The sequence below is a fragment of the Phalangium opilio genome, unplaced genomic scaffold, assembly GCF_054372755.1.
Source record: "Phalangium opilio isolate 3A_F unplaced genomic scaffold, DU_Popi_V2 ptg000017l_1, whole genome shotgun sequence".
Taxonomy (NCBI): Eukaryota; Metazoa; Arthropoda; class Arachnida; order Opiliones; family Phalangiidae; genus Phalangium; species Phalangium opilio.
This window is the reverse complement of record NW_028324151.1, coordinates 11,855,021-11,877,117: the sequence shown is the minus strand read 5'-3', so window position 1 is coordinate 11,877,117 and position 22,097 is coordinate 11,855,021. Positions and strand designations below refer to the sequence as shown.

At 46.7% G+C, this 22,097-nt stretch overlaps 11 non-coding genes across 11 annotated transcripts; all 11 read left to right on the top strand.

Moving 5' to 3' along the window:
- Positions 1-1,583: 1,583 nt before the first annotated feature.
- TRNAK-CUU (transfer RNA lysine (anticodon CUU)) lies at positions 1,584-1,656 on the top strand. The gene has a single exon. It is a non-coding gene; the product is annotated as a tRNA-Lys (tRNA).
- A 1,982-nt stretch (positions 1,657-3,638) lies between these two features.
- On the top strand, positions 3,639-3,711 carry TRNAK-CUU (transfer RNA lysine (anticodon CUU)). The gene has a single exon. It is a non-coding gene; the product is annotated as a tRNA-Lys (tRNA).
- An 809-nt stretch (positions 3,712-4,520) lies between these two features.
- TRNAK-CUU (transfer RNA lysine (anticodon CUU)) lies at positions 4,521-4,593 on the top strand. The gene has a single exon. It is a non-coding gene; the product is annotated as a tRNA-Lys (tRNA).
- A 4,043-nt stretch (positions 4,594-8,636) lies between these two features.
- TRNAK-CUU (transfer RNA lysine (anticodon CUU)) lies at positions 8,637-8,709 on the top strand. The gene has a single exon. It is a non-coding gene; the product is annotated as a tRNA-Lys (tRNA).
- A 1,100-nt stretch (positions 8,710-9,809) lies between these two features.
- TRNAI-GAU (transfer RNA isoleucine (anticodon GAU)) lies at positions 9,810-9,882 on the top strand. Its single transcript has one exon. It is a non-coding gene; the product is annotated as a tRNA-Ile (tRNA).
- Positions 9,883-10,248: 366 nt separating this feature from the next.
- On the top strand, positions 10,249-10,321 carry TRNAI-GAU (transfer RNA isoleucine (anticodon GAU)). Its single transcript has one exon. It is a non-coding gene; the product is annotated as a tRNA-Ile (tRNA).
- Positions 10,322-13,816: 3,495 nt separating this feature from the next.
- TRNAK-CUU (transfer RNA lysine (anticodon CUU)) lies at positions 13,817-13,889 on the top strand. The gene has a single exon. It is a non-coding gene; the product is annotated as a tRNA-Lys (tRNA).
- A 1,685-nt stretch (positions 13,890-15,574) lies between these two features.
- Positions 15,575-15,647, top strand: TRNAK-CUU (transfer RNA lysine (anticodon CUU)). Its single transcript has one exon. It is a non-coding gene; the product is annotated as a tRNA-Lys (tRNA).
- Positions 15,648-17,186: 1,539 nt separating this feature from the next.
- TRNAK-CUU (transfer RNA lysine (anticodon CUU)) lies at positions 17,187-17,259 on the top strand. The gene has a single exon. It is a non-coding gene; the product is annotated as a tRNA-Lys (tRNA).
- A 2,565-nt stretch (positions 17,260-19,824) lies between these two features.
- Positions 19,825-19,897, top strand: TRNAK-CUU (transfer RNA lysine (anticodon CUU)). Its single transcript has one exon. It is a non-coding gene; the product is annotated as a tRNA-Lys (tRNA).
- A 1,539-nt stretch (positions 19,898-21,436) lies between these two features.
- TRNAK-CUU (transfer RNA lysine (anticodon CUU)) lies at positions 21,437-21,509 on the top strand. Its single transcript has one exon. It is a non-coding gene; the product is annotated as a tRNA-Lys (tRNA).
- The last annotated feature ends 588 nt before the right edge of the window (positions 21,510-22,097 follow it).

The following is a 22,097-nucleotide window of genomic DNA, read 5'->3' as shown; positions in this document are numbered from 1 at the left end:
GTTAACCCAAAGGTTGGTGGTTCGAGCCCACCCGAGAGAGGTGTTGTGGGGTCTCAGATGTAGCGTGAAAAGTCATAACTTTTCCACAATACGTGACAAACATTTATTTTCTGAGCTTCCGTGGCTCAATGGTTAGCGTGTTCGGCTGTTAACCAATAGTTTGGTGGTTCGAGCCCACCCGGGAGCGGTGTTGTGGGATCTCAAATGTAACGTAAAAACCCAAAGTTTTTCCACAATACCTGACGACCATCTAATTTTTGGGCTTCCGTGGCGCAATGGTAAGCGCGTTCGGCTGTTAACCAATAGGTTGGTGGTTAGAGCCCACCCGGTAGAGGTGTAGTGGGGTCTCAGATGTAGCGTGAAAAGTCATAACTTTTCCACAATACCTGACAACCATTTATTTTCTCAGCTTCCGTGGCTCAATGGTTAGCGCGTTCGGCTGTTAACCAATAGGTTGGTTGTTCGAGCCCACCCGGGAGCGGTGTTATGGGATCTCAAATGTAACGTAGAAAGTCAGAGTTTTTCCACAATACCTGACGAACATTTAATTTTTGGGCTTCCGTGGCGCAATGGTTAGCGCGTTCAGCTGTTAACCCAAAGGTTGGTGGTTCGAGCCCACCCGAGAGAGGTGTTGTGGGGTCTCAGATGTAGCGTGAAAAGTCATAACTTTTCCACAATACGTGACAAACATTTATTTTCTGAGCTTCCGTGGCTCAATGGTTAGCGTGTTCGGCTGTTAACCAATAGTTTGGTGGTTCGAGCCCACCCGGGAGCGGTGTTGTGGGATCTCAAATGTAACGTAAAAACCCAAAGTTTTTCCACAATACCTGACGACCATCTAATTTTTGGGCTTCCGTGGCGCAATGGTAAGCGCGTTCGGCTGTTAACCAATAGGTTGGTGGTTAGAGCCCACCCGGTAGAGGTGTAGTGGGGTCTCAGATGTAGCGTGAAAAGTCATAACTTTTCCACAATACCTGACAACCATTTATTTTCTCAGCTTCCGTGGCTCAATGGTTAGCGCGTTCGGCTGTTAACCAATAGGTTGGTTGTTCGAGCCCACCCGGGAGCGGTGTTATGGGATCTCAAATGTAACGTAGAAAGTCAGAGTTTTTCCACAATACCTGACGAACATTTAATTTTTGGGCTTCCGTGGCGCAATGGTTAGCGCGTTCAGCTGTTAACCGAAAGGTTGGTGGTTCGAGCCCACCCGGGAGAGGTGTTGTGGGGTCTCAGATGTAGCGTGAAAAGTCATAACTTTTCCACAATACCTGACAACCATTTAATTTTTGAGATTCCGTGGCTCAATGGTTAGCGCGTTCGGCTGTTAACCAATAGGTTGGTGGTTCGACCCACCCGGGAGCGGTGTTATGGGATCTCAAATGTAACGTAAAAAGACAGAGTTTTTCCACAATACCTGACGAACATTTAATTTTTGGGCTTCCGTGGCGCAATGGTTAGCGCGTTCAGCTGTTAACCCAAAGGTTGGTGGTTCTAACCCACCCGGGAGAGGTGTTGTGGGGTCTCAGATGTAGCGTAAAAAGTCAAAAACTTTAAACAATACGTGACAAATATTTAATTTCTGAGCTTCCGTGGCTCAATGGTTAGCGCGTTCGGCTCTTAACCAATAGGTTGGTGGTTCGAGCCCACCCGGGAGCGGTGTTATGGGATCTCAAATGTAACGTAGAAAGTCAGAGTTTTTCCACAATACCTGACGAACATTTAATTTTTGGGCTTCCGTGGCGCAATGGTTAGCGCGTTCAGCTGTTAACCGAAAGGTTGGTGGTTCGAGCCCACCCGGGAGAGGTGTTGTGGGGTCTCAGATGTAGCGTGAAAAGTCATAACTTTTCCACAATACCTGACAACCATTTAATTTTTGAGATTCCGTGGCTCAATGGTTAGCGCGTTCGGCTGTTAACCAATAGGTTGGTGGTTCGACCCACCCGGGAGCGGTGTTATGGGATCTCAAATGTAACGTAAAAAGACAGAGTTTTTCCACAATACCTGACGAACATTTAATTTTTGGGCTTCCGTGGCGCAATGGTTAGCGCGTTCAGCTGTTAACCCAAAGGTTGGTGGTTCGAGCCCACCCGAGAGAGGTGTTGTGGGGTCTCAGATGTAGCGTGAAAAGTCATAACTTTTCCACAATACGTGACAAACATTTATTTTCTGAGCTTCCGTGGCTCAATGGTTAGCGTGTTCGGCTGTTAACCAATAGTTTGGTGGTTCGAGCCCACCCGGGAGCGGTGTTGTGGGATCTCAAATGTAACGTAAAAACCCAAAGTTTTTCCACAATACCTGACGACCATCTAATTTTTGGGCTTCCGTGGCGCAATGGTAAGCGCGTTCGGCTGTTAACCAATAGGTTGGTGGTTAGAGCCCACCCGGTAGAGGTGTAGTGGGGTCTCAGATGTAGCGTGAAAAGTCATAACTTTTCCACAATACCTGACAACCATTTATTTTCTCAGCTTCCGTGGCTCAATGGTTAGCGCGTTCGGCTGTTAACCAATAGGTTGGTTGTTCGAGCCCACCCGGGAGCGGTGTTATGGGATCTCAAATGTAACGTAGAAAGTCAGAGTTTTTCCACAATACCTGACGAACATTTAATTTTTGGGCTTCCGTGGCGCAATGGTTAGCGCGTTCAGCTGTTAACCGAAAGGTTGGTGGTTCGAGCCCACCCGGGAGAGGTGTTGTGGGGTCTCAGATGTAGCGTGAAAAGTCATAACTTTTCCACAATACCTGACAACCATTTAATTTTTGAGATTCCGTGGCTCAATGGTTAGCGCGTTCGGCTGTTAACCAATAGGTTGGTGGTTCGACCCACCCGGGAGCGGTGTTATGGGATCTCAAATGTAACGTAAAAAGACAGAGTTTTTCCACAATACCTGACGAACATTTAATTTTTGGGCTTCCGTGGCGCAATGGTTAGCGCGTTCAGCTGTTAACCCAAAGGTTGGTGGTTCTAACCCACCCGGGAGAGGTGTTGTGGGGTCTCAGATGTAGCGTAAAAAGTCAAAAACTTTAAACAATACGTGACAAATATTTAATTTCTGAGCTTCCATGGCTCAATGGTTAGCGCGTTCGGCTCTTAACCAATAGGTTGGTGGTTCGAGCCCACCCGGGAGCGGTGTTATGGGATCTCAAATGTAACGTAGAAAGTCAGAGTTTTTCCACAATACCTGACGAACATTTAATTTTTGGGCTTCCGTGGCGCAATGGTTAGCGCGTTCAGCTGTTAACCGAAAGGTTGGTGGTTCGAGCCCACCCGGGAGAGGTGTTGTGGGGTCTCAGATGTAGCGTGAAAAGTCATAACTTTTCCACAATACCTGACAACCATTTAATTTTTGAGATTCCGTGGCTCAATGGTTAGCGCGTTCGGCTGTTAACCAATAGGTTGGTGGTTCGACCCACCCGGGAGCGGTGTTATGGGATCTCAAATGTAACGTAAAAAGACAGAGTTTTTCCACAATACCTGACGAACATTTAATTTTTGGGCTTCCGTGGCGCAATGGTTAGCGCGTTCAGCTGTTAACCCAAAGGTTGGTGGTTCTAACCCACCCGGGAGAGGTGTTGTGGGGTCTCAGATGTAGCGTAAAAAGTCAAAACTTTTAAACAATACGTGACAAATATTTAATTTCTGAGCTTCCGTGGCTCAATGGTTAGCGCGTTCGGCTCTTAACCAATAGGTTGGTGGTTCGAGCCCACCCGGGAGCGGTGTTATGGGATCTCAAATGTAACGTAGAAAGTCAGAGTTTTTCCACAATACCTGACGAACATTTAATTTTTGGGCTTCCGTGGCGCAATGGTTAGCGCGTTCAGCTGTTAACCGAAAGGTTGGTGGTTCGAGCCCACCCGGGAGAGGTGTTGTGGGGTCTCAGATGTAGCGTGAAAAGTCATAACTTTTCCACAATACCTGACGACCATTTTTATTTTTGGGCTTCCGTGGCGCAATGGTTAGCACGTTCGGCTGTTAACCGAAAGGTTGGTTGTTCGAGCCCACCCGGGAGCGGTGTTATGGGATCTCAAATGTAACGTAGAAAGTCAGAGTTTTTCCACAATACCTGACGAACATTTTATTTTTGGGCTTCCGTGGCGCAATGGTTAGCGCGTTCAGCTGTTAACCGAAAGGTTGGTGGTTCGAGCCCACCAGGGAGAGGTGTTGTGGGGTCTCAGATGTAGCGTGAAAAGTCATAACTTTTCCACAATACCTGACAACCATTTAATTTTTGAGATTCCGTGGCTCAATGGTTAGCGCGTTCGGCTGTTAACCAATAGGTTGGTGGTTCGACCCACCCGGGAGCGGTGTTATGGGATCTCAAATGTAACGTAAAAAGACAGAGTTTTTCCACAATACCTGACGAACATTTAATTTTTGGGCTTCCGTGGCGCAATGGTTAGCACGTTCAGCTGTTAACCCAAAGGTTGGTGGTTCTAACCCACCCGGGAGAGGTGTTGTGGGGTCTCAGATGTAGCGTAAAAAGTCAAAACTTTTAAACAATACGTGACAAATATTTAATTTCTGAGCTTCCGTGGCTCAATGGTTAGCGCGTTCGGCTCTTAACCAATAGGTTGGTGGTTCGAGCCCACCCGGGAGCGGTGTTATGGGATCTCAAATGTAACGTAGAAAGTCAGAGTTTTTCCACAATACCTGACGAACATTTAATTTTTGGGCTTCCGTGGCGCAATGGTTAGCGCGTTCAGCTGTTAACCGAAAGGTTGGTGGTTCGAGCCCACCCGGGAGAGGTGTTGTGGGGTCTCAGATGTAGCGTGAAAAGTCATAACTTTTCCACAATACCTGACAACCATTTAATTTTTGAGATTCCGTGGCTCAATGGTTAGCGCGTTCGGCTGTTAACCAATAGGTTGGTGGTTCGACCCACCCGGGAGCGGTGTTATGGGATCTCAAATGTAACGTAAAAAGACAGAGTTTTTCCACAATACCTGACGAACATTTAATTTTTGGGCTTCCGTGGCGCAATGGTTAGCGCGTTCAGCTGTTAACCGAAAAGTTGGTGGTTCGAGCCCACCCGGGAGAGGTGTTGTGGGGTCTCAGATGTAGCGTGAAAAGTCATAACTTTTCCACAATACCTGACGACCATTTTTATTTTTGGGCTTCCGTGGCGCAATGGTTAGCACGTTCGGCTGTTAACCGAAAGGTTGGTGGTTCGAGCACACCCGGGAGCGGTGTTGTGTAGTCTCAAAGGTTACGTAAAAAGAAAAGTTTTTCCACAATACCTGACGACCATTTATTTTTTGGGCTTCCTTGGCGCAATGGTTAGCTTGTTCGGCTGTTATCCAATAGGTTGGTGGTTCGAGCCCACCCGGGAGAGGTGACGTGGGGTCTCAGATGTAGCGTGAAAAGTCATAACTTTTCCACAATACCTGACAACCATTTAATTTCTGAGCTTCCGTGGCTCAATGGTTAGCGCGTTCGGCTGTTAACCAATAGGTTGGTGGTTCGAGCCCACCCGGGAGCGGTGTTAAGGGACCTCAAATGTAACGTAAAAAGTCAGAGGTTTTCCACAATACCTGACGAACATTTAATTTCTGAGCTCCCTTGGCTCAATGGTTGTCGCGTTCGGCTGTTAACCAATAGGTTGGTGGTTCGAGCCCACCCGGGAGAGGTGACGTGGGGTCTCAGATGTAGCGTGAAAAGTCATAACTTTTTCACAATACCTGACATCCATTTAATTTCTGAGCTTCCGTGGCTCAATTGTTAGCGCGTTCGGCTGTTAACCAATAGGTTGGTGGTTCGAGCCCACCCGGGAGCGGTGTTATGGGATCTCAAATGTAACGTAAAAAGTCAGAGTTTTTCCACAATACCTGACGAACATTTAATTTTTGGGCTTCCGTGGCGCAATGGTTAGCGCGTTCAGCTGTTAACCGAAAGGTTGGTGGTTCGAGCCCACCCGGGAGAGGTGTTATGGGATCTCGAATGTAACGTAAAAAGTCAGAGTTTTTCCACAATACCTGACGAACATTTAATTTTTGGGCTTCCGTGGCACAATGGTTAGCGCGTTCAGCTGTTAACCGTAAGGTTGGTGTTTCGAGCCCACCCGGGAGAGGTGTTGTTGGGTCTCAGATGTAGCGTGAAAAGTCATAACTTTTCCACAATACATGACAACCATTTAATTTCTGATCTCCGGTGGCAAAATGGTTATCGCGTTCGGCTGTTAACCAATAGTTTGGTGGTTCGAGCCCACCCGGGAGCGGTGTTGTGGGATCTCAAATGTAACGTAAAAAGCCAAAGTTTTTCCACAATACCTGACGACCCTCTAATTTTTGGGCTTCTTTGGCGCAATGGTAAGCGCGTTCGGCTGTTAACCAATAGGTTGGTGGTTAGAGCCCACCCGGGAGAGGTGTAGTGGGGTCTCAGATGTAGCGTGAAAAGTCATAACTTTTCCACAATACCTGACAACCATTTTTTTTCTGAGCTTCCGTGGCTCAATGGTTAGCGCGTTCGGCTGTTAACCAATAGGTTGGTTGTTCGAGCCCACCCGGGAGCGGTGTAGTGGGGTCTCAGATGTAGCGTGAAAAGTCATAACTTTTCCACAATACGTGACAAACATTTATTTTCTGAGCTTCCGTGGCTCAATGGTTAGCGCGTTCGGCTTGTTAACCAATAAGTTGGTGGTTCGAGCCCACCCGGGAGCGGTGTTATGGGATCTCAAATGTAACGTAAAAAGTCAGAGTTTTTCCACAATACCTGACGAACATTTAATTTTTGGGCTTCCGTGGCACAATGGTTAGCGCGTTCAGCTGTTAACCGAAAGGTTGGTGTTTCGAGCCCACCCGGGAGAGGTGTTGTGGGGTCTCAGATGTAGCGTGAAAAGTCATAACTTTTCCACAATACATGACAACCATTTAATTTCTGATCTCCGGTGGCTCAATGGTTATCGCGTTCGGCTGTTAACCAATAGTTTGGTGGTTCGAGCCCACCCGGGAGCGGTGTTGTGGGATCTCAAATGTAACGTAAAAAGCCAAAGTTTTTCCACAATACCTGACGACCATCTAATTTTTGGGCTTCCGTGGCGCAATGGTAAGCGCGTTCGGCTGTTAACCAATAGGTTGGTGGTTAGAGCCCACCCGGGAGAGGTGTAGTGGGGTCTCAGATGTAGCGTGAAAAGTCATAACTTTTCCACAATACCTGACAACCATTTATTTTCTCAGCTTCCGTGGCTCAATGGTTAGCGCGTTCGGCTGCTAACCAATAGGTTGGTTGTTCGAGCCCACCCGGGAGCGGTGTTATGGGATCTCAAATGTAACGTAGAAAGTCAGAGTTTTTCCACAATACCTGACGAACATTTAATTTTTGGGCTTCCGTGGCGCAATGGTTAGCGCGTTCAGCTGTTAACCGAAAGGTTGGTGGTTCGAGCCCACCCGGGAGAGGTGTTATGGGGTCTCAGATGTAGCGTGAAAAGTCATAACTTTTCCACAATACCTGACGACCATTTTTATTTTTGGGCTTCCGTGGCGCAATGGTTAGCACGTTCGGCTGTTAACCGAAAGGTTGGTGGTTCGAGCCCACCCGGGAGCGGTGTTGTGTAGTCTCAAAAGTTACGTAAAAAGAAAAGTTTTTCCACAATACCTGACGACCATTTATTTTTTGGGCTTCCTTGGCGCAATGGTTAGCTTGTTCGGCTGTTAACCGAAAGGTTGGTGGTTCGAGCCCACCCGAGAGAGGTGTTGTGGGGTCTCAGATGTAGCGTAAAAAGTCAAAACTTTTCCACAATACATGACAAACATTTATTTTCTGAGCTTCCGTGGCTCAATGGTTAGCGCGTTCGGCTTGTTAACCAATAAGTTGGTGGTTCGAGCCCACCCGGGAGCGGTGTTATGGGATCTCAAATGTAACGTAAAAAGTCAGAGTTTTTCCACAATACCTGACGAACATATAATTTTTGGGCTTCCGTGGCGCAATGGTTAGCGCGTTCAGCTGTTAACCGAAAGGTTTGTAGTTCGAGCCCACCCGGGAGAGGTGTTGTGGGGTCTCAGATGTAGCCTTTAAAGTCATAACTTTTCCACAATACCCGACAACCATTTAATTTCTGAGCTTCCGTGGCTCAATGGTTAGCGCGTTCGGCTGTTAACCAATAGGTTGGTTGTTCGAGCCCACCCGGGAACGGTGTTATGGGATCTCAAGTGTAACGTAGAAAGTCAGAGTTTTTCCACAATACCTGACGAACATTTAATTTTTGGGCTTCCGTGGCGCAATGGTTAGCGCGTTCAGCTGTTAACCGAAAGGTTGGTGGTTCGAGCCCACCCGGGAGAGGTGTTGTGGGGTCTCAGATGTAGCGTGAAAAGTCATAACTTTTCCACAATACCTGACAACCATTTAAATTTTGAGATTCCGTGGCTCAATGGTTAGCGCGTTCGGCTGTTAACCAATAGGTTGGTGGTTCGACCCACCCGGGAGCGGTGTTATGGGATCTCAAATGTAACGTAAAAAGACAGAGTTTTTCCACAATACCTGACGAACATTTAATTTTTGGGCTTCCGTGGCGCAATGGTTAGCGCGTTCAGCTGTTAACCCAAAGGTTGGTGGTTCTAACCCACCCGGGACAGGTGTTGTGGGGTCTCAGATGTAGCGTAAAAAGTCAAAACTTTTAAACAATACGTGACAAATATTTAATTTCTGAGCTTCCGTGGCTCAATGGTTAGCGCGTTCGGCTCTTAACCAATAGGTTGGTGGTTCGAGCCCACCCGGGAGCGGTGTTATGGGATCTCAAATGTAACGTAAAAAGTCAGAGTTTTCCTTAATACCTGACGACCATTTAATTTTTGGGCTTCCTTGGCGCAATGGTTAGCACGTTCGGCTGTTAACCGAAAGGTTGGTGGTTCGAGCCCACCCGGGAGCGGTGTTGTGTAGTCTCAAATGTTACGTAAAAGAAAAGTTTTTCCACAATACCTGACGACCATTTATTTTTTGGGCTTCCTTGGTGCAATGGTTAGCGCGTTCGGCTGTTAACCGAAAGGTTGGTGGTTCGAGCATACCCGGGAGAGGTGCTGTGGGGTCTCAGATGTAGCGTAAAAAGTCAAAACTTTTCCACAATACTTGACAAACATTTAATTTCTGAGCTACCTAGGCTCAATGGTTAGCGCGTTCGGCTGTTAAGCAATAGGTTAGTGGTTCGAGCCCACCCGGGAGCGGTGTTATGGGATCTCAAATGTAACGTAGAAAGTCTGAGTTTTTCCACAATACCTGCCGAGCATTTAATTTTTGGGCTTCGGTGGCGCAATGTTTAGCGCGTTCAGCTGTTAACCGAAAGGTTGGTGGTTCGAGCCCACCCGGGAGAGGTGTTGTGGGGTCTCAGATGTAGCGTGAAAAGTCATAACTTTTCCACAATACCTGACAACCATTAAATTTCTGAGCTTCCGTGGCTCAATGGTTAGCGCGTTCGGCTGTTAACCAATAGGTAGGTTGTTCGAGCCCACCCGGGAGCGGTGTTATGGGATATCAAATGTAACGTAGAAAGTCAGAGTTTTTCCACAATACCTGACGAACATTTAATTTTTGGGCTTCCGTGGCGCAATGGTTAGCGCGTTCAGCTGTTAACCGAAACGTTGGTGGTTCGAGCCCACCCGGGATAGGTGTTGTGGGGTCTCAGATGTAGCGTGAAAAGTCATAACTTTTCCACAATACCTGACAACCATTTAATTTCTGAGCTTCCGTGGCTCAATGGTTAGCGCGTTCGGCTGTTAACCAATAGGTTGGTGGTTCGAGCCCACCCGGGAGCGGTGTTATGGTATCTCAAATGTAACGTAAAAAGTCATAATTTTTCCACATTACCTGACAACCATTTAATTTCTGAGCTTCCGTGGCTCAATGGTTAGCGCGTTCGGCTGATAACCGAAAGGTTGGTGGTTCGAGCCCACCCGGGAGCGGTGTTGTGTAGTCTCATATGTAACGTAAAAAGAAAAGTTTTTCCACAATACCTGACGACCATTTAATTTTTGGCTTCCGTGGCGCAATGGTAAGCGCGTTCGGCTGTTAACCAATAGGTTGGTGGTTCGAGCCCACCCGGGAGAGGTGTAGTGGGGTCTCAGATGTAGCGTGAAAAGTCATAACTTTTCCACAATACCTGACAACCATTTCATTTTTGAGCTTCCGTGGCTCATTGGTTAGCGCGTTCGGCTGTTAACCAATAGGTTGGTGGTTCGAGCCCACCCGGGAGCGGTGTTATGGTATCTCAAATGTAACGTAAAAAGTCATAATTTTTCCACATTACCTGACAACCATTTAATTTCTGAGCTTCCGTGGCTCAATGGTTAGCGCGTTCGGCTGATAACCGAAAGGTTGGTGGTTCGAGCCCACCCGGGAGCGGTGTTGTGTAGTCTCAAATGTAACGTAAAAAGAAAAGTTTTTCCACAATACCTGACGACCATTTAATTTTTGGGCTTCCGTGGCGCAATGGTAAGCGCGTTCGGCTGTTAACCAACAGGTTGGTGGTTCGAGCCCACCCGGGAGAGGTGTAGTGGGGTCTCAGATGTAGCGTGAAAAGTCATAACTTTTCCACAATACCTGACAAACATCTATTTTCTGTGTTTCCGTGGCTCAATGGTTAGCGCGTTCGGCTGTTAACCGAAAGGTTTGTGGTTCGAACAAACCCAGGAGCGGTGTTGTGTAGGCTCAAATGTAACGTAAAAAGAAAAGTTTTTCCACAATGCCTGACGACCATTTATTTTTTGGACCGAAAGGTTGGTGGTTCGAGCCCACCCGGGAGAGAAGTTGTGGGGTCTCAGATGTAGCGTAAAAAGTCAAAACTTCAAATTCAAAAATTCAAAATTCAAATTCAAAAAATGTTTATTTTTTACTTTTCATTACATATACAGTTTGCTACGGGGCTAAGTCACATTGTGACTTGTAAGCCCCGTGCCTATCTGCTTAATTTAATATAACAATTTAATTTAATCAAATAAAAAATAGATTTAACAATGGTGTCTTATAATAATTCGTGTTAAAGATTCATGAAAAAAGAATTAATGAATATATGTTATATCCACTTAAAATTGAACAGTGGCATGGTATAATATAAAATATTTAACAATTGGTTATGCCAAAAGTGGCTTTATAAAAACAAATTAAATAAAAAAGTAAAGGTTTTACTATTTTTTTCTAATATTAGTGATTTAATAGTCTTTTTAAATCTAGTTAAAGTCGGTTTTGCTTGAATTTCAGGTGATATTGTGTTATATAATTTTATTCCCGTATAAAAGATAGACGTGAATTTTTTTGAGGTGTTACATTTAGGTAAATCTAATAGCTCTAGTGATCTAGTATGTCTATTTTACTGCTTCTGTTTTAGTAGGCTATTTTCCCGCCTAATGTTTTTGTATATGAAACATAAGCTATTATACTGTATACTCTCTTGTATGTTTAAAATTTTTGCCCTAGTAATATACTCTTGGGTATCGTCTCTAAATGACAAATTATAAACTTTTCCACAATACGTGACAAACATTTAATTTCTGAGCTTCCGTGGCTCAATGGTTAGCGCGTTCGGCTGTTAACCAATAGGTTGGTGGTTCGAGCCCACCCGGGAGCGGTGTTATGGGATCTCAAATGTAACGTAAAAAGTCAGAGTTTTTCCACAATACCTGACGAACGTTTATTTTTTGGGCTTCCGTGGCGCAATGGTTAGCGCGTTCAGCTGTTAACCGAAAGGTTGGTTGTTCGAGCCCACCCGGGAGCGTTGTTAAGGGATCTCAAATGTAACGTAAAAAGTCAGTGTTTTTCCACAATACCTGACAACCATTTAATTTCTAAGCTTCCGTGGCTCAATGGTTAGCGCGTTCGGCTGTTAACCAATAGGTTGGTTGTTCGAGCCCACCCGGGAGCGTTGTTAAGGGATCTCAAATGTAACGTAAAAAGTCAGTGTTTTTCCAAAATACCTGACGAACATTTAATTTTTGGGCTTCCGTGGCGCAATGGTTAGCGCGTTCAGCTGTTAACCGAAAGGTTGGTGGTTCGAGCCCACCCGGGAGAGGTGTTGTGGGGTCTCAGATGTAGTGTAAAAAGTCAAAACTTTTCCACAATACGTGACAATTATTTAATTTCTGAGCTTCCGTGGCTCAATGGTTAGCGCGTTCGGCTGTTAACCAATAGGTTGGTGGTTCGAGCCCACCCGGGAGCGGTGTTATGGGATCTCAAATGTAACGTAAAAAGTCAGAGTTTTTCCACAATACCTGACGAACATTTAATTTTTGGGCGTCCGTGGCGCAATGGTTATCGCGTTCGGCTGTTAACCAATAGGTTGCTAGTTCGAGCCCACCCGGGAGCGGTGTTGTGAAGTCTCAAATGTAACGTAAAATGTCAGAGTTTTCCACAATACCTGACAACCATTTAATTTTTGGGCTTCCGTGGCGCAATGGTTAGCGCGTTCGGCTGTTAACCGAAAGGTTGGTGGTTCGAGCCCACCCGGGAGAGGTGTTGTGGGGTCTCAGATGTAGCGTAAAAAGTCAAAACTTTTCCACAATACCAGACAACCATTTAATATCTGAGCTGCCGTGGCTCAATTATTTGCGCGTTCGGCTGTTAACCAATAGGTTGGTGGTTCGATCCCACCCGGGAGCGGTGTTATGGGATCTCAAATGTAACGTAAAAAGTCAGAGTTTTACACAATACCTGACGACCGTTTAATTTTTGGGCTTCCGTGGCGCAATGGTTAGCGCGTTCGGCTGTTAACCGAAAGGTTGGGGGTTCGAGCCCACCCGGGAGTGGTGTTGTGTGGTCTCAGATGTAACGTAAAAAGTCCGAGTTTTTCCACAATACCTGACGATTATTTAATATTTGGACTTCCGTGGCTCAATGGTTAGCGCGTTCGGCTGTTAATCAATAGGTTGCTGGTTCGAGACCACCCGGGAGCGGTGTTGTGAAGTCTCAAATGTAACGTAAAAAGCCAAAGTTTTTCCACAATACCTGACGACCTTTTAAATTTTGGGCTTCGGTGGCGCAATGGTAAGCACGTTCGGCTGTTACCAATATGTTGGAGGTTCGAGCCCACCCGGGAGAGGTGTAGTGGGGTCTCAGATGTAGCGTGAAAAGTCATAACTTTTCCACAATACCTGACAACCATTTCATTTCTGAGCTTCCGTGGCTCAATGGTTTGCGCGTTCGGCTGTTAACCAATAGGTTGGTGGTTCGATCCCACCCGGGAGCGGTGTTATGGGATCTCAAATGAAACGTAAAAAGTCAGATCTTTCCACAATACCTGACGACCATTTAATTTTTGGGCTTCCGTTGCGCAATGGTAAGCGCGTTCGGCTGTTAACCAATAGGTTGGTGGTTCGAACCCAGCCGGGAGAGGTGTAGTGGGGTCACAGATGTAGCGTGAAAAGTCATAACTTTTTCACAATACCTGACAACCATTTAATATCTGAGCTGCCGTGGCTCAATTATTTGCGCGTTCGGCTGTTAACCAATAGGTTGGTGGTTCGATCCCACCCGGGAGCGGTGTTATGGGATCTCAAATGTAACGTAAAAAGTCAGATTTTTCCACAATACCTGACAACCATTTAATTTTTGGGCTTCCGTGGCGCAATGGTTAGCACGTTCGGCTGTTAACCGAAAGGTTGGTGGTTCGAGCCCACCCGGGAGCGGTGTTGTGTAGTCTCAAATGTTACGTAAAAAGAAAAGTTTTTCAACAATACCTGACGACCATTTATTTTTTGGGCTTCCGTGGCGCAATGGTTAGCGCGTTCGGCTGTTAACCGAAAGGTTGGGGGTTCGAGCCCACCCGGGAGAGGTGTTGTGGGGTCTCAGATGTAGCGTAAAAAGTCAAAACGTTTAAACAATACGTGACAAACATATAATTTCTGAGCTTCCGTGGCTCAATGGTTAGCGCGTTCGGCTCTTAACCAATAGGTTGGTGGTTCGAGCCCACCCGGGAGCGGTGTTATGGGATCTCAAATGTAACGTAAAAAGTCCGAGTTTTTCCACAATACCTGACGATTATTTAATATTTGGACTTCCGTGGCTCAATGGTTAGCGCGTTCGGCTGTTAACCAATAGGTTGCTGGTTCGAGACCACCCGGGCGCGGTGTTGTGAAGTCTCAAATGTAACAAAAAAAGCCAAAGTTTTTCCACAATACCTGACGACCTTTTAATTTTTGGGCTTCGGTGGCGCAATGGTAAGCACGTTCGGCTGTTACCAATAGCTTGGAGGTTCGAGCCCACCCGGGAGAGGTGTAGTGGGGTCTCAGATGTAGCGTGAAAAGTCATAACTTTTTCACAATACCTGACAACCATTTAATATCTGAGCTGCCGTGGCTCAATTATTTGCGCGTTCGGCTGTTAACCAATAGGTTGGTGGTTCGATCCCACCCGGGAGCGGTGTTATGGGATCTCAAATGTAACGTAAAAAGTCAGAGTTTTACACAATACCTGACGACCGTTTAATTTTTGGGCTTCCGTGGCGCAATGGTTAGCGCGTTCGGCTGTTAACCGAAAGGTTGGGGGTTCGAGCCCACCCGGGAGTGGTGTTGTGTGGTCTCAGATGTAACGTAAAAAGTCCGAGTTTTTCCACAATACCTGACGATTATTTAATATTTGGACTTCCGTGGCTCAATGGTTAGCGCGTTCGGCTGTTAATCAATAGGTTGCTGGTTCGAGACCACCCGGGAGCGGTGTTGTGAAGTCTCAAATGTAACGTAAAAAGCCAAAGTTTTTCCACAATACCTGACGACCTTTTAAATTTTGGGCTTCGGTGGCGCAATGGTAAGCACGTTCGGCTGTTACCAATATGTTGGAGGTTCGAGCCCACCCGGGAGAGGTGTAGTGGGGTCTCAGATGTAGCGTGAAAAGTCATAACTTTTCCACAATACCTGACAACCATTTCATTTCTGAGCTTCCGTGGCTCAATGGTTTGCGCGTTCGGCTGTTAACCAATAGGTTGGTGGTTCGATCCCACCCGGGAGCGGTGTTATGGGATCTCAAATGAAACGTAAAAAGTCAGATCTTTCCACAATACCTGACGACCATTTAATTTTTGGGCTTCCGTTGCGCAATGGTAAGCGCGTTCGGCTGTTAACCAATAGGTTGGTGGTTCGAACCCAGCCGGGAGAGGTGTAGTGGGGTCACAGATGTAGCGTGAAAAGTCATAACTTTTTCACAATACCTGACAACCATTTAATATCTGAGCTGCCGTGGCTCAATTATTTGCGCGTTCGGCTGTTAACCAATAGGTTGGTGGTTCGATCCCACCCGGGAGCGGTGTTATGGGATCTCAAATGTAACGTAAAAAGTCAGATTTTTCCACAATACCTGACAACCATTTAATTTTTGGGCTTCCGTGGCGCAATGGTTAGCACGTTCGGCTGTTAACCGAAAGGTTGGTGGTTCGAGCCCACCCGGGAGCGGTGTTGTGTAGTCTCAAATGTTACGTAAAAAGAAAAGTTTTTCAACAATACCTGACGACCATTTATTTTTTGGGCTTCCGTGGCGCAATGGTTAGCGCGTTCGGCTGTTAACCGAAAGGTTGGGGGTTCGAGCCCACCCGGGAGAGGTGTTGTGGGGTCTCAGATGTAGCGTAAAAAGTCAAAACGTTTAAACAATACGTGACAAACATATAATTTCTGAGCTTCCGTGGCTCAATGGTTAGCGCGTTCGGCTCTTAACCAATAGGTTGGTGGTTCGAGCCCACCCGGGAGCGGTGTTATGGGATCTCAAATGTAACGTAAAAAACCCGAGTTTTTCCACAATACCTGACGATTATTTAATATTTGGACTTCCGTGGCTCAATGGTTAGCGCGTTCGGCTGTTAACCAATAGGTTGCTGGTTCGAGACCACCCGGGCGCGGTGTTGTGAAGTCTCAAATGTAACAAAAAAAGCCAAAGTTTTTCCACAATACCTGACGACCTTTTAATTTTTGGGCTTCGGTGGCGCAATGGTAAGCACGTTCGGCTGTTACCAATAGCTTGGAGGTTCGAGCCCACCCGGGAGAGGTGTAGTGGGGTCTCAGATGTAGCGTGAAAAGTCATAACTTTTTCACAATACCTGACAACCATTTAATATCTGAGCTGCCGTGGCTCAATTATTTGCGCGTTCGGCTGTTAACCAATAGGTTGGTGGTTCGATCCCACCCGGGAGCGGTGTTATGGGATCTCAAATGTAACGTAAAAAGTCAGAGTTTTCCACAATACCTGACGACCATTTAATATTTGGGCTTCCGTTGCGCAATGGTTAGCGCGTTCGGCTGTTAACCGAAAGGTTGGGGGTTCGAGCCCACCCGGGAGAGGTGTTGTGGGGTCTCAGATGTAGCGTAAAAAGCCAAGGTTTTTCCACAATACCTGACGACCTTTTAATTTTTGGGCTTCGGTGGCGCAATGGTAAGCACGTTCGGCTGTTACCAATAGGTTGGTGGTTCGATCCCACCCGGGAGCGGTGTTATGGGATCTCAAATGAAACGTAAAAAGTCAGAGTTTTCCACAATACCTGACGACCATTTAATTTTTGGGCTTCCGTGGCGCAATGGTTAGCGCGTGCGGCTGTTAACCGAAAAGTTGGGGATTCGAGCCCACCCGGGAGAGGTGATGTGGGGTCTCAGATGTAGCGTAAAAAGTCAAAACTTTTAAACAATACGTGACAAACATATAATTTCTGAGCTTCCGTGGCTCAATGGTTAGCGCGTTCGGCTCTTAACCAATAGGTTTCTGGTTCGAGCCCACCCGGGAGCGGTGTTGTGAAGTCTCAAATGTAACGTAAAAAGCCAAAGTTTTTCCACAATACCTGACGACCATTTAATTTTTGGGCTTCCGTTGCGCAATGGTAAGCGCTTTCGGCTGTTAACCAATAGGTTGGTGGTTCGAGCCCAGCCGGGAGAGGTGTAGTGGGGTCACAGATGTAGCGTGAAAAGTCATAACTTTTTCACAATACCTGACAACCATTTAATATCTGAGCTGCCGTGGCTCAATTATTTGCGCGTTCGGCTGTTAACCAATAGGTTGTTGGTTCGATCTCACCCGGGAGCGGTGTTATGGGATCTCAAATGTAACGTAAAAAGTCAGAGTTTTACACAATACCTGACGACCGTTTAATTTTTGGGCTTCCGTGGCGCAATGGTTAGCGCGTTCGGCTGTTAACCGAAAGGTTGGGGGTTCGAGCCCACCCGGGAGAGGTGTTGTGGGGTCTCAGATGTAGCGTAAAAAGTCAAAACGTTTAAACAATACGTGACAAACATATAATTTCTGAGCTTCCGTGGCTCAATGGTTAGCGCGTTCGGCTCTTAACCAATAGGTTGGTGGTTCGAGCCCACCCGGGAGCGGTGTTATGGGATCTCAAATGTAACGTAAAAAGTCCGAGTTTTTCCACAATACCTGACGATTATTTAATATTTGGACTTCCGTGGCTCAATGGTTAGCGCGTTCGGCTGTTAACCAATAGGTTGCTGGTTCGAGACCACCCGGGAGCGGTGTTGTGAAGTCTCAAATGTAACAAAAAAAGCCAAAGTTTTTCCACAATACCTGACGACCTTTTAATTTTTGGGCTTCGGTGGCGCAATGGTAAGCACGTTCGGCTGTTACCAATAGCTTGGAGGTTCGAGCCCACCCGGGAGAGGTGTAGTGGGGTCTCAGATGTAGCGTGAAAAGTCATAACTTTTTCACAATACCTGACAACCATTTAATATCTGAGCTGCCGTGGCTCAATTATTTGCGCGTTCGGCTGTTAACCAATAGGTTGGTGGTTCGATCCCACCCGGGAGCGGTGTTATGGGATCTCAAATGTAACGTAAAAAGTCAGAGTTTTTCCACAATACCTGACGAACATTTAATTTTTGGGCGTCCGTGGCGCAATGGTTATCGCGTTCGGCTGTTAACCAATAGGTTGCTAGTTCGAGCCCACCCGGGAGCGGTGTTGTGAAGTCTCAAATGTAACGTAAAATGTCAGAGTTTTCCACAATACCTGACAACCATTTAATTTTTGGGCTTCCGTGGCGCAATGGTTAGCGCGTTCGGCTGTTAACCGAAAGGTTGGTGGTTCGAGCCCACCCGGGAGAGGTGTTGTGGGGTCTCAGATGTAGCGTAAAAAGTCAAAACTTTTCCACAATACCAGACAACCATTTAATATCTGAGCTGCCGTGGCTCAATTATTTGCGCGTTCGGCTGTTAACCAATAGGTTGGTGGTTCGATCCCACCCGGGAGCGGTGTTATGGGATCTCAAATGTAACGTAAAAAGTCAGAGTTTTACACAATACCTGACGACCGTTTAATTTTTGGGCTTCCGTGGCGCAATGGTTAGCGCGTTCGGCTGTTAACCGAAAGGTTGGGGGTTCGAGCCCACCCGGGAGTGGTGTTGTGTGGTCTCAGATGTAACGTAAAAAGTCCGAGTTTTTCCACAATACCTGACGATTATTTAATATTTGGACTTCCGTGGCTCAATGGTTAGCGCGTTCGGCTGTTAACCAATAGGTTGCTGGTTCGAGACCACCCGGGAGCGGTGTTGTGAAGTCTCAAATGTAACGTAAAAAGCCAAAGTTTTTCCACAATACCTGACGACCTTTTAAATTTTGGGCTTCGGTGGCGCAATGGTAAGCACGTTCGGCTGTTACCAATATGTTGGAGGTTCGAGCCCACCCGGGAGAGGTGTAGTGGGGTCTCAGATGTAGCGTGAAAAGTCATAACTTTTCCACAATACCTGACAACCATTTCATTTCTGAGCTTCCGTGGCTCAATGGTTTGCGCGTTCGGCTGTTAACCAATAGGTTGGTGGTTCGATCCCACCCGGGAGCGGTGTTATGGGATCTCAAATGAAACGTAAAAAGTCAGATCTTTCCACAATACCTGACGACCATTTAATTTTTGGGCTTCCGTTGCGCAATGGTAAGCGCGTTCGGCTGTTAACCAATAGGTTGGTGGTTCGAACCCAGCCGGGAGAGGTGTAGTGGGGTCACAGATGTAGCGTGAAAAGTCATAACTTTTTCACAATACCTGACAACCATTTAATATCTGAGCTGCCGTGGCTCAATTATTTGCGCGTTCGGCTGTTAACCAATAGGTTGGTGGTTCGATCCCACCCGGGAGCGGTGTTATGGGATCTCAAATGTAACGTAAAAAGTCAGATTTTTCCACAATACCTGACAACCATTTAATTTTTGGGCTTCCGTGGCGCAATGGTTAGCACGTTCGGCTGTTAACCGAAAGGTTGGTGGTTCGAGCCCACCCGGGAACGGTGTTGTGTAGTCTCAAATGTTACGTAAAAAGAAAAGTTTTTCCACAATACCTGACGACCATTTATTTTTTGGGCTTCCTTGGCGCAATGGTTAGCGCGTTCGGCTGTTAACCGAAAGGTTGGGGGTTCGAGCCCACCCGGGAGAGGTGTTGTGGGGTCTCAGATGTAGCGTAAAAAGTCAAAACTTTTAAACAATACGTGACAAACATATAATTTCTGAGCTTCCGTGGCTCAATGGTTAGCGCGTTCGGCTCTTAACCAATAGGTTTCTGGTTCGAGCCCACCCGGGAGCGGTGTTGTGAAGTCTCAAATGTAACGTAAAAAGCCAAAGTTTTTCCACAATACCTGACGACCATTTAATTTTTGGGCTTCCGTTGCGCAATGGTAAGCGCTTTCGGCTGTTAACCAATAGGTTGTTGGTTCGATCCCACCCGGGAGCGGTGTTATGGGATCTCAAATGTAACGTAAAAAGTCAGAGTTTTACACAATACCTGACGACCGTTTAATTTTTGGGCTTCCGTGGCGCAATGGTTAGCGCGTTCGGCTGTTAACCGAAAGGTTGGGGGTTCGAGCCCACCCGGGAGAGGTGTTGTGGGGTCTCAGATGTAGCGTAAAAAGTCAAAACGTTTAAACAATACGTGACAAACATATAATTTCTGAGCTTCCGTGGCTCAATGGTTAGCGCGTTCGGCTCTTAACCAATAGGTTGGTGGTTCGAGCCCACCCGGGAGCGGTGTTATGGGATCTCAAATGTAACGTAAAAAGTCCGAGTTTTTCCACAATACCTGACGATTATTTAATATTTGGACTTCCGTGGCTCAATGGTTAGCGCGTTCGGCTGTTAACCAATAGGTTGCTGGTTCGAGACCACCCGGGAGCGGTGTTGTGAAGTCTCAAATGTAACAAAAAAAGCCAAAGTTTTTCCACAATACCTGACGACCTTTTAATTTTTGGGCTTCGGTGGCGCAATGGTAAGCACGTTCGGCTGTTACCAATAGCTTGGAGGTTCGAGCCCACCCGGGAGAGGTGTAGTGGGGTCTCAGATGTAGCGTGAAAAGTCATAACTTTTTCACAATACCTGACAACCATTTAATATCTGAGCTGCCGTGGCTCAATTATTTGCGCGTTCGGCTGTTAACCAATACTTTGGTGGTTCGATCCCACCCGGGAGCGGTGTTATGGGATCTCAAATGTAACGTAAAATTTCAGAGTTTTCCACAATACCTGACGACCATTTAATATTTGGGCTTCCGTTGCGCAATGGTTAGCGCGTTCGGCTGTTAACCGAAAGGTTGGGGGTTCGAGCCCACCCGGGAGAGGTGTTGTGGGGTCTCAGATGTAGCGTAAAAAGCCAAGGTTTTTCCACAATACCTGACGACCTTTTAATTTTTGGGCTTCGGTGGCGCAATGGTAAGCACGTTCGGCTGTTACCAATAGGTTGGTGGTTCGATCCCACCCGGGAGCGGTGTTATGGGATCTCAAATGAAACGTAAAAAGTCAGAGTTTTCCACAATACCTGACGACCATTTAATTTTTGGGCTTCCGTGGCGCAATGGTTAGCGCGTGCGGCTGTTAACCGAAAAGTTGGGGATTCGAGCCCACCCGGGAGAGGTGTTGTGGGGTCTCAGATGTAGCGTAAAAAGTCAAAACTTTTAAACAATACGTGACAAACATATAATTTCTGAGCTTCCGTGGCTCAATGGTTAGCGCGTTCGGCTCTTAACCAATAGGTTTCTGGTTCGAGCCCACCCGGGAGCGGTGTTGTGAAGTCTCAAATGTAACGTAAAAAGCCAAAGTTTTTCCACAATACCTGACGACCATTTAATTTTTGGGCTTCCGTTGCGCAATGGTAAGCGCTTTCGGCTGTTAACCAATAGGTTGGTGGTTCGAGCCCAGCCGGGAGAGGTGTAGTGGGGTCACAGATGTAGCGTGAAAAGTCATAACTTTTTCACAATACCTGACAACCATTTAATATCTGAGCTGCCGTGGCTCAATTATTTGCGCGTTCGGCTGTTAACCAATAGGTTGTTGGTTCGATCCCACCCGGGAGCGGTGTTATGGGATCTCAAATGTAACGTAAAAAGTCAGAGTTTTACACAATACCTGACGACCGTTTAATTTTTGGGCTTCCGTGGCGCAATGGTTAGCGCGTTCGGCTGTTAACCGAAAGGTTGGGGGTTCGAGCCCACCCGGGAGAGGTGTTGTGGGGTCTCAGATGTAGCGTAAAAAGTCAAAACGTTTAAACAATACGTGACAAACATATAATTTCTGAGCTTCCGTGGCTCAATGGTTAGCGCGTTCGGCTCTTAACCAATAGGTTGGTGGTTCGAGCCCACCCGGGAGCGGTGTTATGGGATCTCAAATGTAACGTAAAAAGTCCGAGTTTTTCCACAATACCTGACGATTATTTAATATTTGGACTTCCGTGGCTCAATGGTTAGCGCGTTCGGCTGTTAACCAATAGGTTGCTGGTTCGAGACCACCCGGGAGCGATGTTGTGAAGTCTCAAATGTAACAAAAAAAGCCAAAGTTTTTCCACAATACCTGACGACCTTTTAATTTTTGGGCTTCGGTGGCGCAATGGTAAGCACGTTCGGCTGTTACCAATAGCTTGGAGGTTCGAGCCCACCCGGGAGAGGTGTAGTGGGGTCTCAGATGTAGCGTGAAAAGTCATAACTTTTTCACAATACCTGACAACCATTTAATATCTGAGCTGCCGTGGCTCAATTATTTGCGCGTTCGGCTGTTAACCAATAGGTTGGTGGTTCGATCCCACCCGGGAGCGGTGTTATGGGATCTCAAATGTAACGTAAAAAGTCAGAGTTTTCCACAATACCTGACGACCATTTAATATTTGGGCTTCCGTTGCGGAATGGTTAGCGCGTTCGGCTGTTAACCAATAGGTTGGTGGTTCGATCCCACCCGGGAGCGGT